Below are 12,709 nucleotides of genomic sequence, written 5' to 3' on the forward strand. Positions count from 1 at the left end.
TGTTAAAAAAACAGGTGTGGGGATAAACCGAAGGTTTTTGGTTCTGGATCCATGCACTGATCTTTGTTTGGCCTCGTGTCCATCTTCATGACTGATTTCAATCATAGCAGGAAGCTGCTTATCTAAAATACTGATTGAATACTGCGTTAAAGTTCTTTTTTCTTCACCTTGGATGGAGTTTTATGCCCGCTCTTAAGTATGACTCATTGAGCCCTGACAGTTATGCTGAGAGACAATTAAAATTTAATAGTGTTGCTAATTCACTCAAAGAATTACTTCATTGGACATATTTTATAAATCATTAACTCTAAGCTATTCTCCTGCATGAGGTGGTAATGTACATAGATAGGACTGGTATTTTGAAGTGGAGTTGTGTGAGGTAGACCATGATTAGCACACCCCCGGTTTGGAGAAGCAGACAGGGATCACGGCACAGAATCAGACCTTTGCACCGTAGTGGACAAGGGCACATAAAAAAAGGCCCAGCTCAAAAATATGAATATCTATTTAATTGGACGGCATAGATTATTGTCATTTTACCTTGCCGTCACACAGCCTTTTTCTGCTCTAACTCTAGAACTTCTTTATTTCTACGCATAAGCACAACTGCACCACACACGGGGTTACGCTGCAGATTAGATGTCTGCATCAGAGCACACATCATCTTTGAAATCTTAAGAAACTTAAAGTTTAATTTCACTCTGATCTCACATCTTTCTGACCCAAACAGCTGATCTGAATACAGTGCACGGCACAGTTGAAACATTTTCAGGAGTTTATTAAAGAGTGCAAACTGTTTTTGTTTTTTTTTTATCTTGGACCTATGGATTCACAGGTTAATTGGATCTTTGATGTTTTAACCCCGTACCACCTGGAAAAATCAACACGTAACATCCCACCACCTGCTTATCATGTTGAGATATGTCTATATATGCAAATGTAATTAATCTCCTTGTAAACAATCAGCTGCCTCTGTGATCCCTTAGCATGTTTCATCCTAACCTTTAAGAAACAGAGTATCATCTTGCCAAAGCTCCTCTTGTTTACATACAGCACTGTGAAATTCAGTTAAATGAAGACAGTATCTCGTGTGTCTAGTGTTTTAACGCGATCTCTCGTGTGCTTTTAGCTTCGCAGGCGCTCTTGCTCTCCTCGAACCTCCACTTCTTCCCTACAGACCCCCCCCTCCCGAATACTACGTCTCACTCTGACTCACCATCTGTGACTCACCAAGTACAAATGGCTCCATAATCCTTATCTATCATGTCCATTCATCGCAAACTGCCCTCAAGTGTTTTATTTTGTTTCTCTTTTTTCGTCCTCCAAGATGGTCTTTGTTCCCTCTCCATTATTTTTTTTTCTTCCTTGTAATCTGTTCTGCTTTGTATTTGCATTTAAATTATTGGAGTTAGCTCTGGAGCTCATGTGCATGTTTATTCAAGTATTTAAAAAAAAAAAATATATATATATATATATATATATATATTGTATTCAAGGTACAAAACCTTGTGTGTTACAATTTGTGAATTTGAGACAAATAGGAAGAGTGAGTCTGCTTCAACGCCTGCTCTTCATTCCCCTGTGGAGGTTCATTCAGGTGTGACTCATGGTGAATAAAGGCTTGGAGGACAAATGGAATTCACAGTGAGCCGTCATGCTGACACGCTTGTCATCTTCTCCTCCTATAATTGTCTTTCCATGTCTCAGCAGGTCAGCAGAGATACAAGCGGAGCATGTAGTGTTGCATTCACGTCTCCTTGTCATGTCCGAGAAAGGATTTTAAAAAGGTGAAGAAGAGAATTTGGATGGTATCTTTTGATCCTCTTCAAGTCACACGCAGTTAAATGAGCTCAGATTCCACCTATTAATCACAAAACCGACACTGATCCTCTAGTTTCTGACAATGGGGAGTCATTGGCCATGCAAGGCTCTGGTCAGCAACTGTTAAATCGGGTGCCACATTTCACTAGCATTAAGATTTGTCCATGCTAGGTTGTTTCACTCTTAAATCTTCATTAACAGACTATTTTTGACCACTTAGGGGCTGCGGAAATAAGCTATAACACTGGGATATCGTCACCTTGTAAAGCTGATGAACACATCCAAAGGGTATAGGTTAACATTAGTATTCATTTGCCGTTGTTTTTCTGGCAACTTGATAAATTGAAGTCCAATATTCACTCTCTTTTTGCTTCCCACCAACTTCCGTGGGAAATCTGTGGCTCTTTAGCTTCTAAACGCTCCACTATGTTAACCAGATAACTTTGGCTGTCTGCTGTTTGGGTTCTGGGCAGGGAGTGGAAAGTGAGTTTTTACTTTTTCCCTCAATAGCCGCCTGCTGTGTCTGCAAACAACACTGATGGGAGCATTGAAAGTGAACCAAAGCGGTAATGTTGAGGGCCATAAAGGCAAAAACAATAAGCTGAAAAAAACACTCTGTAGATACATATATGGGTTTGTCATTGTGAGGCATCCTTTGAGGTATAGTGGTCATTTGATCCATTATTAATATAATACTATTGATTATGGCAGCTTTAAGGTTTAATATTGGTTAGTGATGCAAACAGTCTGGACAGACAGTCCTTGACTTTGTAGCATTCTTCTCTTCCATGGTCACCTTAGGAAGCGTTAATGCAACATGCATATTCTCTATAATCTTTATTTCTAATCTGGGCAGGTAGAGATTGTCTCAGAGGGATAAAACTGGCAGCCAGTTTCTAAGGAGGACAAAAGCCTTAACACGTGTTAAAGGTGAGCACTGGCACACTGGTGTAAAACTGGTGAGAGCAGCATCACATCCTCTGCTAACAGCAAGAGTCGGAAAACCATGTCAACGATCAGGCAGGTTCATAAATCTTTGCCTCAGCGTGAAAGGAGTAAAGCAAACTGCTGTTAGAACAATTAAACAATTAGGCTGCATTTATTCTTTATGTTGATTTTCTTACTTTAATTCATGTTTCGTTCAGACTTTACATCCAATATACCAGTCTTTCATATGCTACTATAATTGCAAAGTGCATTTTTCCCTCTGTAAATATATAAATATATAGATACGTCCTAACCTTGTTAAACCCAATACCATGCAGAGAAAAGCCATTAACTGGGTTTGCACATGTGATGAAGGTGACAAAATATAGACGTGATCATAAAGCATTATTAACGTATACATATTTCATGTTTTATATATCATATTGGCTATGCATAAACAGATATAGATTCCTTTTTTTTTGCCAAAAAGTCATGCACAAATAAAGAGGCAAATTTTACGACATCAATAGGTGAAATTTAAATATATTTAAATTTAAGGGGCATAAATGATGTTGTCAATAATCATAAATAGAGAGTATATTCCATGTTTTACAGCTCTCAAAGACTCCAGACTGGCTCTCTAAGAATTTCTAACCCAGACAGAAATCTCAGTCAGCTGGAAAGTAAATATGTGAAGTATGTTTTTGAGCTGTTAAAGAAGGTCTGGTGCTAAGCTGATCATAACTTGCTTTTTAGAGTGCGGTTGTGGTGAAGGCACGGCCAGCTCAGTTCATGCCCGTACTATATTAGTATGACGCCAACTCCCACATGATTTATAATGCAGCGAGAGTTTGATTTCTCTAATGAAGGAGTGACTGTGAAGAGGGCGGAATATAGAAACATTTTCTACAAGACGAAGATGATTTATGCACTAATTAAAAAGGAAATGCTGCGCTGAGGGGTTTTTCGTGTAGAGGAAACGGAGAGGTCATCTCATTCAGTGTACGAATGAGCTTGACTTATCTTTTCTACAGCGCAGCAAGCTTTGAAAGAGTTGCCAGCGTGATTGACAGCTGTCGATGTTCCTGTAGTGTAGCTGATGAAGTGGGATGGTCGATGTATGATTAAAGCATTAAGATTTAGACATTATGGATGAGAGGAAACATCCACGTATGCATTTTCTAAATCACACATCTTGTTCAGGGTCACAGGAAGGGAAAAAAAAACATCTATTTCTAAAGACATATAGCTGACTCAGAGTGAAATGACTGGTGTGATAACGTTTGTTGACAGCTTATTAACCCTTGAAGTTACTGTTTCAAAAAGACTTCAGCACTTTTAGAAGGAAATTTTACTCCTGCATTCAGATTTGATACTTCGTACTCAATTAGGGAAAAAAAAAAAAAAATTCCTTCCAAGTCAAATACAACTAAAGTGCAGGGTGCTGAACTTGAAACTCTTCATTATTTTTGACATTTAGGGCTACATACTTCTAACACTTGATTACAGGAAAAATCTCTCCCGCTCAACAATTTGTTCCTTAGCATTGACAGCATTTATTCTTTCATAACTATCGGTAGAAACACTCTAATACCACTCAAAGAAAAGGTGACACAGGAGAAATTGAATTTTAAAAGGTCAAAAACTGATCACTGACCACTTTCCCGCTGTCGAACCTGCGGGAGGTCGTAAACCTCTCACTCTTCCCCCTCGCATTTCACTTTCTACCTTTCTTCTCTGCTCTCTGAGGTGTTTGCTCTCTCGCGCTCTGTCAGGCCGCAGCTCGCTCAGATGTTACCCCCTATGTACTTTGCTATAGAGCTGTATTCATACGACGCCTTCTGATCTCATGATGAAATGAATCGCAAATGTCTCCACTCTGCGGATTCCTCTTTCGGAGATTCATTTGAGATTCCATGCTTTCGTGGGTTGGTGATCATAGCCTGCAGCTGTGCATCATCAGAGTATAATCATTACCTGTGGAATCTGTGCTTAAAAACAGATGCCCTTATACCTGACAAGTCCTGCCTGATTTCAGCGACATATTGTCACTGTCAGTGCTGTCTTACAGGCCAGTAATTGCAGCATTATGTCAGGATTTCCTTTTGTATCTCATGAACAAATGTGAATTGAAACTTTAGGCAATAAATAGAATGGTTTGAAAGAGGAAAAACGTGAAGAAGGCTCCACAATGAAAAGATTCTGAAGTGCAAAAACATTCATGAATTAAAGATTGTTAGTGAAGGTAGTGCGTATTTAATGGAGTTGGTATTAATTAGTAGCAGAAGTAACAGAAGCCACTTATTCAGCGTTGGCCAAGTTACTTAAATAAATCCATAACTCACTACACATTACTCACTGAAAAAGTAATTGTATTACTTATTATTCAACAGCAAAAGTAATTAGCCTATTGCTCATTAGCCCAGTTTCATCAAAAGAATGCCTTTAGATAACCCCTCAGCACCCACACACATAAAAAAAAAGAAACACTGTGAGTCAACAAGCCACCGTTCACAAGTCGGGGTAATTATTTACAGGTCATCAACCAGCTAACTTAATGTTGGCGCCAATGACCGCCGCTTTCCAGAAGATTCACACGTCCGACTCCAAACAAGACAAGTTGATTCCTGATCCGCACTGCCAACTGTTTTTCAATGGAAGTAGCTAGCAGCAGCTCCACAAGTCACACTAAAAGCTGCCAGATGACATAATACACTAAGTTGTATGTTGATGACGTCATACCACTCATTTGCAATGCGTCTTAGCAGTTGTGGGCTGCAGCTCACCATAGGAACATTGTATAATTGAAGTAGAAAAATAATTAACTTAATCTGCAAATTAAAAAAAATGTGATATGTTTTGTTACATATACATTTTGGAACATCCTAATCCAGAGCTAGAGGACAGAGAAAGATAGAAAGGCAGAAGCGCTATGCAGCATGCATCGGAATAAATTACAATATCATATGTGTTTATCTCCTTTTCCCTGATGATCTGAATAAATTCCTAAATTAGAAATAAGAAGTCAGAACATCTAGTGAGAAAATTGTCAAGTTGGAAACACTGTTCTGGATGTAAGCTTACAAGTGGTCAGCAAGCCAGCTCAGAAGACAACATGTAAATACAACAGGTTGGACTCATTACCAAGAGTCACATTTCTCCTCTTTTGGTAGAAGCTATCTCCATCTATCTCGCCTCCGCACACCTCCACCTCTGCGCCAAGCTAACCCAAAGAAATAATACATTTTCATCCAACTCCCAGGCTGGTACAACAGCAAACAAGCTATCCCCCAGATTAAAGTCCATTACACTAGTGACTGAAACAAAAGCAATCACAGACCCTGTTACTGCCAGACACTTACTGTCTTCAAGTAGAATTGTTATGGTATCAAATCAGCCTTATAGAAAGTGCAAAATTGTACTGTCATTATAATTATGGGACGTTAAGAACTTCACTAATTCCAAATATCATGCCACGAAGAAGGTTAGGTCAAAGTTTTCTATTACTCTCCAACTCCAGGAACTGTTAAAAATACTAATGATTTATTTTAGCAATATATCTAGAAGTATTTGGCCTATGTGATGTTTGAGTTTTGCTTAGCGAAGCTTTGCATACAGTCTTTTTTTCACTTTGTTCGTTGATTTAGTTTCATTTAATTTTATTAATCCATTTAAATTAAAATGTGTGGGTGGAGATACCGAGATCTAGAGACTTTGGATTGAGTGTTGATGCATGTTGTATGTGATACTGGGTTGATTGGAGATCGGAAAACACAGACACTTTAAAAGACATCGAGAAATATAATGAGAGTGACTCAGACTTTGAAATGTTTATTGAACCTCAGAAAGATTTGCTGGTATTCAACAAATTAGCATACCCTTTATTAGCTCTTCTAATTAAAGGTCTGGTTCTGGGTGTAATATTCCTATTCACTCACAAAGAATGTTAGAACTATGACAGAAAACATCTTTGTTCTTCATAGAAGGAAGAAAAATGCTACAGTTATAGACATTATTATGGCTAGAAGTAGCATACATGTTCCTCAGTAGACAATACAGGAAATATGATGGAAATTGATTCTAAAGAGAAACAAAAATGATTTTGATGTTATTACAAAATCCTTATTTCCATGTTCTTGCTTGTCTTGCCCAGTGGTTTGCAATGTCGCTTCACAGTATTGAATTGTGGTAAAATCAGAGCAGAGCTTTCACTCATTTCATTGTCTGGGTGACGCATTTACTTTTAATGCCAAAAGAAACAACAAATAGTTTTGCCATTGCAATTTCCAAAGGCACTTGCCTCAGAATTGGAGCAGGCACCTTAGGGCTCCCCGCTACTCCTTAACTATTAGGAGGGGTCAGCTGTAGAGAACAAATGTTTCGCCATGGGGGTTAGAAAAATATTACTTAACTCAACCTCAGTCCTAGGTATTAAATCAGATTATTTGCATTAACTGTGAAGTAAAAACAAAACTGAATCATAAAAATTCGACGTCATCTTTAAACGCGCAGGAGATTAAAATACAGTCAAATGTTTTCATATATAAAAGGTTTACTGCATCTAACATTAAATAAGGATGTGTAACACAGTTCTGGCATATTTCATATTCCAGAATTAGTTATGTATATATCAAGTATGGAAAATTAATAATTCACATTTTAAGTAAGTCATTTTATTTTGAAATTTACCTTTAAGACAAGAATGGGGTATGTCGACTCAAATCAACGACCATAAAGTAGCCAAACCAGAACATCAAGTGAAATATACGTTCAGATCAACATACTCCTCCTTCCACTGAACACACACACTTGCACTACATATACAGTTATGTCCACCTAGCAGAATCAGAGGAGGTCAAGCCAAGGTTATCAACATTTGTCTTACATATTGATCAAAATGTGCCACTGGGAAATGAGAGGTCAGAAGGTGGCAAACTAAATCAAAGACATATACTAACAGTGACAAAACGTGGAGAGTGTGTCTCCCCCCCAAAGCCCTTTTGAGGGAACAGTTAGCCAGTGTAAATTACGTTAAAATTTGTGAAGTGACACAAGCTCTGAGACCAATTAGGTTCAAGGCCGCAGGGCATCGCTGAATATACCGCTGCTGCACCTCTCAGGAGCATGTTCCAGGTCAGAGAAAAAACAACATACAAAACAAATATGTTCACATGACCACACACACACCAAAGGACCAAAATAAATAAATAAATAAAGCTTTATAACCCTACTTAAGATACATTATGCATGATTTGTAATGAGGTAGGGTGATTCAGTGGAGCACCTTTGTCACCTATATGTGACCATTACTTTTTTTTTTTTTTCTGCAGAGGTTCATGCATTATTTTCCACAGAAACCATATTAGTAATTCAGCCATAGAAATGCTTCACAGCTTGTGATATTGATCACAGGATATGAGGTCCAATTGCTTGTTCAAGCACATTTCAGTGGGGTGAAATGCTTACCGTCAGGGGACTTGAGCAGATTTCTTCAGTTGAAGTGCTTTATCACATTACAGTGCATGTTGTGGGGATGAAACAGAAAAGAGATGGCAAAAACATGACTTTTATTTATGACTTTGTCTCCTCCTTGTAATTACACTTGCTGTTTTTTTTTTTTTCAGAAATGGGAAAGGTGCTGTTTCGGTAAACAGATATTTGACACATTGTATTGATGTGCAAAGAAATTAAAACATTAACTTTTTTGATTAAATTAATGAATACAAATGAAATTATTATATTTTTAGGAAAGATTGTGAAGTTATAAAGAAAGCAATATCTTTATTTTTTATTATTATTAACAACATCCCACAAAAGGACGAGAACCAACAATTAACTGGTCACTCACACAGGCACAATGCACATATAAAACCTGATACATCTCCTTACTTACACCTCTGTTGTTATTCACAGAGTATTAAACACAACCTTAGACATATGCTCATTATTGAAATGGACACTGTAGTTTATTTTCAACTTCAACTGAAGATGTGGGAATCAATCCCACATATTATCGCAAGAATAAAATGACCAGCCCTGTGATCTCTCTGAATTGAGTCAGACTGACACACGTACGTCATTGTCAGATGGCCATTAGCCTGGATTTCAATGAAAAAATGGTAAAATAGCTTTGATTATGCCAGTGTGCTATCTGGAAACATGTAGGACAGCTCTGCTAGTTTACCAAGTGAGGTGGATATAAACTGAGGAGTCGAGGGTTAGGACTACCTGCACATAAACACACATACATCCCATTTTGCTCACAATTCATTTATTTCAAATACTAAGCAGTTGGGGTGTTGTTTATCAGTTCACAGTGTAAACACAGGTTTTATTTCTGGTGCAAAATGTGTTTTATGACACTGTTTTAGGTTAATATGTACGACAGCACCCTGTGACCTGTTATCTTCAGTAAGAACCAATGGGATAGAGGCTTGACTGCCACAAAAAGGATAGAAGAGTCAAGGAGTGAGAGACAGACTAACGTGTTGTTGGCATTTTGTCTTTTCGTGGAATTAACTGAAGAAAAAACAACAACACCAGCTAACACCAGACTTGTCCTTGACCACACTCTTTGTAGTGAGTTGAGTGGATGCACTTGAAGAAGCCAGATGTCTTATCATTCGTGTGAGAGAACTGCATGTGTGTGTGTGTGTGTGCATGTGTTTGTGCCTTCAAACCTGGAGGCACCTGGTATTTCTGTCTCTGATTTCTGACCAACTGGCAATCCTTTCGCCCCTTTTCAATGGGATCATTGGTCAGATGTGCTAATATGCTAAATGCTGCACAGCTGCACAGTTATGCTGCAAGTGATCAGCGTTTCACAAGCTGATGTTTATTAAAGACTATGTTCTTAAAAACCATTGCAACCATTTTTTATATTTTCAAATGTGTTTCAAGTGCTTGAATAGTTATCCTTTAATATACTGGGCTGCAGAGACTCAGCAATGATCCTTTTAGGTAGGCATGTTGTTTCATTAAAATTTATGCACATAAAAAACGCCCTTGACTTTCACTGGCTCCACTTTATTCTTCTACAGTCCCATCAGATCAGCTGCAGCATCCCATTACTAACCCGATTTCAGCTCATCACGAGCCAGCCGATACCATTTTAAATGATGAATGAAGCACCGTGTATGGCGTGTGTTACACTGCACTGGCTACAGACACAGATTTAACTACGTGGATCACTCACAGTAAAGAATTTGTAACAACAAATGAACTCCATACAAGGACCCCGTAATACTCCAATGCAACACAAAGAGTGTGACGTGTCAAGCACGCAGAGTTTGACAAAGAAAAATGAAGATCATATAAATCATAGCAACAAGAAGTTTAGAAACCACAACACCACAGCTGAACAAACTGTGCTCATCATCACAAGCCGCAGGAGAGTGTATGACAGGTGGCTTAGATAGGTCAGTCTTTATAATTGTCTCAAGGACCACTGTGATCCATTGAGTCCCACTGTGTTAATAACTTTGACCTTTTTTTTTTTAAGGTGAGACCAATCTCTCTCAAGTGAAATAATGTCCATCCACAAAGTGTGAGTCTCAGCTGCTATCGGGGGTCATAGGCTCATCAGCAACAGGTAGTTGCAATGGAAAATACTCCAACTTAACTACTACCTGATCAATAAAAGGTTTAAAAATATTATATGAATAATATGATATATCAAAATCACGTCAAAGAACAAACATCCCTTTAGACAAAGTCAAAAACTTGGCTCTAAAGCTGCTTGAAATAGTAAAAAATACATATGGTAGAGTGGCTAACAGTAGTGAGTACCTATGATGTCAATGGAAGTATAATCATTTCTGCAATACTTTGAACTCTTTTTTTTTTAAAGCAGGAGTGTTTTCACTTCAATTTCAGGGTGCACATTTGGTATCAAACTCTGAAGAGCCAATCAGGCTGGCATGCTGTGAGCTTTTCAGAAAGAAAAAAGAAAGTTGTACAAGCACTTTTCTTTTTTATTTTAATTCTTAGAAAAAAAGGTCTGCAGGTAATGAGTGGGTGATTATTATGTTATTATGGGTTATTATGGGACCCATTTTAAGATGTATGAAAACCTCTAAAATAAATGTCATCCATGGAAAAAGGGGCTTGTGTTTGCCAGTTGGCGACAGAGTAATGGATCTAAACAGCCGTACAGTATTAACATAAAGCTGTCTTTGTCTTCAACTGTTTTCCTGTAAATAATTCAAGAACATGTATCTTTCTATCATTTAGTACGTCTCTATCTTCATTCATATTCAAGGCTGAATGATGATAAAGTGTCTGGTATAACTAGTTCGCAATAAAATAAGAACCTGCTTTCAATTTGAATTAAGTGGCTAGTCTGTAAATGTGCCTCATAGCTGAATCATAATGTATCATGGCTCAACAATAGTCAGCATTAGGGCAATACATCTTCACACTGAGTGAAGCTTTATTAACCAGTATCTTTCATCAGTCTTCTTTCATGAGGACTGTGTGGTTAAAGATGAAATCCCACCATTAGCTATTTCTAAGAATTCATGAATATTTACTCTCTTTGGCATCAAATCCAATAATAGATTTTTTTTTTCCACTGCACTCGACCCCGTATAATTACTGCAGCTTATTAAGACTGTGCATTAGCGTGTATCTCATGACATTCTCGTGTCTGGTGTTCCTTTCATCGTACTATCAAATGAGAGGCTTTTAACGTGCATTCTATTTCTCATTATTACCCACGTGGTGACTTAACATACAGTGTTTCTGTGTGCTAATACTATATATCTCTGCTGGTCCTCATTGTATACATGCAACCAGGTATCTACATTACCTTTTTTTTGTGTGTTTCTGTTTATTCCAAACTCTTTATTCACTCTCAGACAGTAATTCTTTGCAAATGTGATTAGATGTGAGTAGAACTCATCAATCTGTGAAGATAAGACAGCTGCCCTGGAGCAGTGGATTACAGCCAAATGAGTCAGTATGTGGTGGAAAACAGAACCAAGTAACTCTACCCACTACCCAGCTACCACTTTGTTCATGGCTCCATTGCCAGCTGTGAATGAGTCATCTGGTATTGATGTTTGTGTACCCCCAGCTGAAGCTTTGTGGACAGCTACCGGACAGAGATGCACACATGAATCAGTCACAGTGCGAGGAGCTATATTTGAAACACCTTCGCCTTCATCCATATCCGTCTGTCTGTAAACCGGCCCCCGAGGAATTATGTCCATATTGGTCCATTTCACACATAATGATTTACATCCAATGCCAATGCTCTGTGCCAAAGCAAGGGGGGATGTAAGACTGTGGAGGTTGGGGTGTAGCCTGTCTGGCTTTCATGCAGGAGACTGGACTTTCCTTAACCTTAATGTTTTGGTTGTCTAACCTCAACTATAACCTGCCAGGACAAAACAGGTGCCCTGTTTTTTGCTTTGGAGCAATGTTTTCAAGTGTGGGTTTGCCATTTTGTTTGTTCATGAGCACGGGCTGATGCAATACACATTCCTGCCAATGGTTTCACACTATTCAACCAAACTACAGGTTGTGGTAAGATGCCAAGAAATGCAGCAATCCACCAGCACAGGCAGGAAGAAGACTGGCAGCAAGTGAAATGGATGTAAACGATGCAAATAAATAGAAAGCAATCTGTTGCACAGTGGTTTCATGCGGAAGAGACTGAATTCAACATGTTTGTTAGGGAATATGAGTCACACTAACTCTCACAATACCTTGACCACAATTAATACCTCAAGTTGAAATGTCCTGAACAACCGGGTCCTGCTATTTAGTTGATTGTATTCCGGTTCGGTCTAACAATCACTTTCTTCTATTTTCAGCAAACCATCTATTACTGTAGATACCAACCAACCAATGTGCCATAGCAGGATACCAAGAAAACAATTCATCTACCAGCTTCATAGTTGCTCAGGTAAAGAACGTTGCACCTGATGAATGCAATCACTCCCTGAGCGATATGAGA

General features: G+C 38.4%; 1 protein-coding gene across 3 annotated transcripts in view; it reads left to right on the forward strand.

Annotated features, from left to right (window-relative positions):
- The window catches only part of fibcd1b (fibrinogen C domain containing 1b), a 144,665-nt gene that overhangs the window by 17,023 nt on the left and 114,933 nt on the right, over positions 1-12,709 (forward strand). For 2 of the 3 annotated variants that reach the window (XM_027282254.1, XM_027282255.1), the window contains exon 2: positions 12,567-12,658. The exons of the other annotated variant lie outside the window; for it this stretch is intronic. The gene's annotated coding sequence lies outside the window, so the exon portion shown is untranslated. The remainder of the gene's footprint in view (positions 1-12,566; positions 12,659-12,709) is intronic. 3 annotated transcript variants of the gene reach the window in all.

Source organism: Larimichthys crocea, chromosome IX (assembly GCF_000972845.2).
Source record: "Larimichthys crocea isolate SSNF chromosome IX, L_crocea_2.0, whole genome shotgun sequence".
In the NCBI taxonomy this organism is placed as follows: Eukaryota; Metazoa; Chordata; class Actinopteri; family Sciaenidae; genus Larimichthys; species Larimichthys crocea.